Source organism: Gymnoscopelus microlampas (genome assembly GCF_963454915.1).
Source record: "Gymnoscopelus microlampas genome assembly, chromosome: 8".
NCBI classification, from domain to species: domain Eukaryota; kingdom Metazoa; phylum Chordata; class Actinopteri; order Myctophiformes; family Myctophidae; genus Gymnoscopelus; species Gymnoscopelus microlampas.
In genome coordinates, this window is record NC_139945.1 from 48,468,307 (window position 1) to 48,476,054 (window position 7,748).

Sequence of the window (7,748 nt, forward strand, 5' to 3'; positions counted from 1 at the left end):
GGTGGGCTTTCTTAGGGGGAACATTCCCAAACCAGCAGGCAAGCAGTCGCTCAGCATCAAGCCAGGACTTCATTCTGTTACCCAAGCAGCTCCACACAGTTAAGGATGTCAGGATGTTGCTGTGCTGTGTCAGCAATTCCACGAGATCCGAGGGGTGGGTGGATGGTTGGCGGGGGATGCGGGGTGTCTGGCAATTTTAGGAAATACTCCCAGGTGCTAATGCCTCACATTTCTCTGCTGTCTGGAGAGAAATTAAATGGCCTTTTAAACCTACCCTCTCCCGTATTAGACGGCTTCTGTCTACCCTGTTTGAATTAGTCTAAAAATGAAACATGAATTATTCCAATCTATCCACTTATTCCTGTGGCCGCTTCTCCCAGAAAACTGTCTCCCGAATGGAGATTACTGTCTGCAACCTTTGAACCCCCCCTAATCAAAACTACTCAAGGCCGTTCAGTATTCATGAGCTGAGTGATGGAAATCGCCCTTTCTGCTGCTGGCGCATCTCAGCTGCCAGGGAAGGAGAGGGGAGACGGATACAGATGACGGAAGGAGGGAATGCTGGCGGGAAGGCACGCATACAGTACCTTTTCCCCAGAGACGAAGTGACAAGGAAATGCTGTAAAAACAGGCGATGCCTTCAGTGTTTTCGCCTGGCAACAGTGCCACTGAGCTCATTACCCTTCCAAATGTAGCTGCTGTTCCCATCTTTCCCCCTGGGCCCCCCTGCTGACAGTCTATCTTGTTTTTTGGCTGACTCGCAACTGTTGCCTCTGACCCCCGTGACACTTAAACGACAGACAACTGTCATGTGCTTTTGGCAGGCTTTGGTCGATAATGTTTTCTTTTCATCAAGGAGGAAGGATGCCATGACTGAGGGAACAACCTAGCCTGGATTCTCTGTGGTCACTGTCCAGACAGGATTTAGGGCCTTCTAATTTAATTTACAGAGAACATTGGGGAGTCGTCTGGTACCCCATTGCTGACAGTTAACATTACAGTACTGTATGTGTGTTGATCAATGGTCAGTCATTGTCCAATGTCCGTATATCTCTGCTTTTCAGCACAACATTAATCGGCTGTGCAAATTTCACTGCCTATGTATTCCCGTCCTCTGGGGTTTTAATCCCCTTCGCCTGCAACTTTAACACTTTAAGCACAGTTTTGCCCTTATATCACTTAATTCAAGGACATCAGGTTTGACGACATATTGTCCCTACCATTCATCTAGCACTCTTGCCTGCATCCAGATGCTTTCTTACGTTGAGTTACTTGCTAGTTTTTATTGACCTTAAGTGATCTTCTTGCTTCTGAGTTTCCCAGCTTCCTTTGGTACAGGGCCATGGGTCCATGAGTGCCATGGTATTGAAGAGCAGGGGGTGAGAGTTCTGGATCAGCCAAGATTTGATATAAAAAGCATCTGAAAATCCTTTAGATACAGTTTATGAGGAAGGCAGGTGAACAGAAGGCCTACAGCGCTGCCCTCATGTCAAGACCCGCCTCTAGATGTGTGGGAGTGGTTGGTGTAGGGCTGGGAGCCAGAGCGCTGCCCTCAGAAGGTCAACGACCGCTTCTGCAGCACATTGCAAGGTCATGTATGGGTCACACAACTCGAGCACATACATATTTACACCATGCATGCTACTTACCCCGTGTGGTTTTAAGAGGGCGTCTTTCCACCACTGCTAGCACAGATCTACTGTTCATATAGAATTCGATCATGACCTAAGCCCTGACCTTTCCATTGTGCAGTCTCAAGACAAGTTGGGGGAGATACTGTATTAAGTTGGCATTTCCTTCTGACAGTTTGGGTACAGAGATACTTTTGGCTGGAAATGATCTAGGCTACATATACTGTAGGAATTCAAGTCTGCAACACATCCATTATTCATATTGCAAACAGCATGTCAGTGGGACCTTTTTTTAAATTAATAGTAAAATAAGCTCTAACCCACAACTCACAAAGGGGGGTAGTGTAAAGGGTTGTACTGTAGGTTAAAATTTGAATAATGAGCCCGGTTAACTAAATAAGTGTTTTACAACAGAGGTATTGTGTTAAATAAAAAATGTTAAGACGTTTGAAGATTTTCTTCTGTTCTTTTCTTAACTTTTTTACTCTCAACTTTTAAAGGGAAAGTCCACCTAAAAGCAACTGAAGCATTTATTTCTGCACTTAAATGAATCACAGAATATCATTATTTTGCAAGTCGCCTATGGATCAATCTAGAAAATCTATCCTAATACGATTTACAATTACACTTTAGGCATTTGGCAGACAGTCTAATACATCAAATGCATAGAAATAGTGATCTAGAATCAAAGGTAAACCAATAACCTATCATCAGTCTAAACAGTATATATATATAAAAAAAGAAAAAACATAATCCTTTCATTGAAACTAGTCACACTATAGGACGCCAGGTCTACAAATGAACCTGGCTTCTGTCTTCATAACATGCTAAATTATCTAAATTACATTTTAGCCTTTGCATAAACATAAAAAGGTCGTCAAGGCTAGCGCAAGTGGTACGGTAAGTGCTACGGGCTAAGGTGGAGTCTGAAGAGGTGAGTCTTCAGGTTACGGTGGAAGATTGGGAGTGAGTCTGCAGTTCTAACAGCAATGGGGAGTTCGTTCCACAGTTTGGGAGCCAGAAGGGAGAAGAGTCTGGGACGTGTGGAGCGTTGTCCCGGATGTTTTAGGGAAGGTTCTGCCATCTTCCCTGTGTTAGCTGATCTGAGGATCTGTACTCCTCCATCAGTCACAAAATGTAGGAGCAAAATTTACCGGCCGACAATTGTCACAAACCAAACAGTCTACATTAATTACAATCACTGACACTAACAACAATAATATTGGGACAAAATCTGGGGCAAGCAAAGTGACAGATATTGGAAATAGGAGCAATTTGTGTGCCTTTGTTCACATTTATGTGAATGCAATTCACGTCTGACAGATATGAAGCCTGTTTGCTTTTTAGATTGATTCTTTTGTACATGGTGAGTCCTTAACTTATCATGTTTTCAGCTGCTGTGCAGACATTTTGTGAAAAGGTTAGTTGGGAAGGATGATGCGCTCAGACAGGTGCCAAGAATATCTATGATCTATGCCCTTTTGCTAAACTATCAGTCAACATGACTCCTTAATGTTGCATCCATCTCCCTGGCCCTCTGGTCTACTCTCTGTGGGCACCTGTGTGTGTGTGTGTGTGTGTGTGTGTGTGTGTGTGTGTGTGTGTGTGTGTGTGTGTGTGTGTGTGTGTGTGTGTGTGTGTGTGTGTGTGTGTGTGTGTGTGTGTGCGCGCAAAACAAGTTGGTTGGCCTGCTCGGCACTGTAGAACAAAAACTTGAACAAAAATGACAGTAGGTGACCCTTTTTCTGGAATGTGTGCTCCCCAGTGAGTACTCTCTTTTGTATATAGGCTACTGTGCATATTCTTCTCTTACACTGCTGTACATCTATGCAAAGTGTTTTGCTCTACAATAGGGTTGGTATATTCCTCTGTAGACGTACAATACATCCGTTCATAGTATAGACGTTACCAGGTAGGAGCTGCAATCACTTTTTGGCAGGAGCCAGGAGGAATACTGTTTTTTATGGCATATACAGTATGGCCTTTTACAGGTACAACCACTGGTATATTGGACTGATTGGGCTATAATGTTTGAAATATTACCCCCAAGAATGAAACCAAGGCATTGTGATGCAGAAAGTACCTTCCAGCCAACAGGTTACTTACTTACTCCTCTTCGTCCCCTATGGGACATAAGGCTTCAATGAGCGCTCTCCATTGCATTCGGTCCCTGGCAGCATGTTGCGCCTCTCCCCATGACAGGTTCATCTGTTCCAGCACATGTGTCACAGTTTTGCGCCAGGTGGTTTTGGGCCTCCCAGGTTTTCTTTTGCCTGGTGGTGTCCATCTTAAGGTGACCTTCTCAGCACATGTCCCAGCCATCTCAGGCATCTGTGTGTAATCTCCTTGGTGAGGCTCCGGCTCCCTGTTTGTTTGTACAGTTCATTATTGGAGATTTTATTAGGCCAAAAGATCTGGGATATTCGGCAGAGGCATTTGTTGTGGAACACTTCCATTTTCCTCATGTCTGTTTTGATCACTCGCCAGCTCTCGGAAACCATACAGCAGAACAGACTTGACATGTTGTATAGGAGCATCTTGGTTTTAAGGCTGTATTGCTTTGATCTCCAGATTGAACAGAGTTGGGAGAAGGCACCCTGAGCCTTTCCCAGCCTAGCCTTGAAGTCTTTTGATTCCCTGCTGTCCTTACTGATGAGGCTGCCCAGATAACTGAAATCTTCCACAAACTCAAGTGGTTCCTCATCAACAAGGATGGGTCCTGTGGGGATGGAGTTGACACACAACACTTGTGTTTTGGAGGTGTTGATACTTAGTCCGACCTGTCTGGCAAAGTTGTTAAGCCTGTCAGTTTTAGCCTGCATGTTGTTGTGGTTGGTTGATAGATAGGAGAGCAAGATCATCAGCGAACTCAAGATCTTCCAGCTGGGAGTATAGAGTCCATTGGATGCCTCTGAGTCTGTCAGCTGTGGTTTTGGTGGTGATCCAGTCTATGGCGACAATGAAGAGGATAGGAGAGATGATGCACCCCTGTCTAACTCCGGACTGCACAGGAAACCATTCAGAGAGGTTATATCCTCCACTCTGATGTACAGATGTTGCTATTCTTGTCCCTGACATGGGTAGTTTGGTTTGTACTTTTGCCACAGAGTCGCTTGTTGATCTTGTACACCGTTCCCAAATTTCCATAGGCTGCAGCCTTCTCGGCTTCACTTGCCAGGTGTTCAACAAAGACCCTCTTGTCTCTGCTGGCACTCCTCTACACCTCTCTGTCCTTGTTTTTGGGGCGGTGTAACCGCCCCCTATAAGTGAGGTTTGGACACTGACCAATCCTGCACTGTGATTGGCCAATAGTCTACAACGCAGTCTACAACCCTAACCCTAACCTTAAGTGAGTCATGTTGTGATGACCACACACCGCCCACTTCACACTGGGTGTGATTTTTATAGGACATGTTGGCTTTCTCAAGGAGTTGTTGGGACTTGGTGTTCAGAGCCTTTGCCATCAACTGCTTTCTCTCTTAAATTTTCTGCCAAGTGATTGTGGTTTCTGTAACCCTAGCCCCGCCCCAGCATAGCTCTCAGGGTCATAGAAGCACCCAAGCCTCTCCACCCCGACAAGTTCACAGCACAGGGAGAAGTCAACAGGTAGGGTCTGCAACCATTTTTTGGCAGGAGTAATGCATATTATGGCTTAAAGGCATTTTAGAGGTATGTCCACTGGTATATTGGTCTGATTAGGTTATAATGTTTGAAATATAACCATGAATGACATCAAGTCATTTTGAGACGGAAACAAGCTTTCAGTTACCAGGTAGGAGCTGCAATCACTTTTTGGCAGGAGGAAAACTGCTTTGTATGGCTTATATGGTCTTTTACTGGTACTGCATGTCCACTGGTAAATTCATCTGATTGGGCTATAATATTTGAAATATAACCCCCAATAATGAAACCAATCCATTCTGATGCAGAAAATACCTTCCAGTCACAAGGGTAGGAGCTGCAATCCCTTTTTGGCAGGAGGAATACTGCTTTGTATGGCATGTATGGTATTTTACAGGTACTGTATGACACTGGTATATTCGACTGACTGGGCTATAATGTTTGAAATATAACCCAGAAGAACCAGATGCAGTCACCAGGTGCAATCACTTTAAGGAGTAATCATGCAGATTATGGCGTATGTGGCATTTTAGAGGTATGTCCACTGGTATGTTGGTCTGATTTCTCATTTTTAGGCAGAAACAAGCTTTCGGTGTCACATAATGTAACTGGTATTGAACTGGAAACCTTTGCAGTCTTTAGAACAATTTCTCCTTGCATATGTTTAATATATTATTTGTATTGACTTTTTGTTTCCTTATACAATGTTATTCCTTTTGTGACTATTATTTTACTTTATTCTTCTACTCGCTGCTGTAGCAACAGTATTCCCCTCTGGGATTAAGTTTTATCCTGAGGTAGGCACCGTGGAGGAATTAAACCCCTTTCTCAATGGTGGTGGGCAGGAACTTTACCCCTGCACCACCTGGACACCCTTATGTGAGTAAATGTTTTGGATTACTGTACTTTCTCTCTGCATATTCTTCTTAAACAACCTTGATGAACCCAAGGCCACATTCACCTGGAAGCATGGCAGCAGCTGTGGCAGATCACAGAACAGTAAGGGTGACAGAACAGAATGTGTTGCTGTACTGGCAGCCTGGCCATGTGGAAAAGTCATTCTTGTCATTCTTGACATTTTCCCCATCTTTCCAATGTCACTTCACTGGGGGAGAGATGGTTCCAGTTGGTGGCTTGTCTCCCCTACAGGCAATCTTCATGTCACTAGTGTTGCTCCTGTCTACTCTCATTTATCTGTCTTTGATAGTGACAGGTTTTGATAGTGAATAAGGAACTGTTTAAGCAGTGACTTGTTCTATTAAATGTTTCTAATGCAAGCGCACAAATGCAAGACTGTCCACAGAGCACTATCCATGTTTGCGCTTTGCAATGGAAGCACAATGGAGGCCATTAAATAATGAGATTAGCATATTGAGAAGTGGTCTAGCTGGCATAGCCAGAAGCAGGCATACACCTGGAACTAATTAACAGACCACTGATTGATTACAGCTAATCAGGTAGGTGATACGTGCATGCCCAGAGCAGCAGAAGGAAGACAAAAAAGAACTCTTAGGCAATGTGAGATTATTATGCACGCTATACATTTTTCTAGAGGGGTGTTTCAATTGGCCCAAGGTGATGATTATTGGTGGTTGAATATTTTCATTTGCATGTTTAATGCACCTCTAATTCATATAATTTGCATAATGGCCCTTTCCTATCCATCTGAAGTCACTTAGAGGCAAGGGAGCAAATGGCTCGCTGATCTCTGGCATCTCCCTGCATAATTTTCCCATTCGTGCTGATGGCCTTGGTTGGCATCCATTGTAACAGGCCGGCTGATTAGTGATTAAAATGTTTACCGGTACACGGGGATATAGATTCAGGCAATAGCGTACCACTGAAGACTGAGCATGCAGCTGGCTGCACAGAGATAAATGGCTCCATGGCTGATGTCTTTTTAACCATGTGCTTAGCTCGCAAAATAGCTAACTCAGAGGGGGCACGGGAGGAGGTGTACTGGCGCATAAAAATAATACAGGCTGATGGGGATATGTTTTATTTAAGTTTAATAAAAATAAATCACAGATGGGTGCGTTTACAGTTGCACAACCATGTTATAATGTACAGTAGGTGATGATGCTTGATGGGTCCCTGTTCAAAGTGAAGGCAGTGAGAGTGCAAGTGATTCATAGTTGATAATGGCTGTGCATCAGATTTGTTTGCTTTATAGAGTTTGCTTTATAGACTGGGGTGAGTGTCTTCCCATTTCTAAAATGCAGCTTCTGAAAAAAAAAGGCTGCTCACCTAGACCCTATCACCCTCTTGGGAGATGAGATAGATGTAGTTGACAACTACTGTAACTGGAACAACAACTCACTGTATACATAAGCACCATCCAGGCTCTTTTTCCTCAAAATACCTAGGTATTTTGATCAATGCAAAAAGATGTTTTATGACAACGGTGTGTCCTCAGCTATGCTCTCATTTGCTGGAACCAAACAAAGGACATCAACAGAGGCTGGTGAAAGTAATTAAAAAAGGTGGTTCAAACAT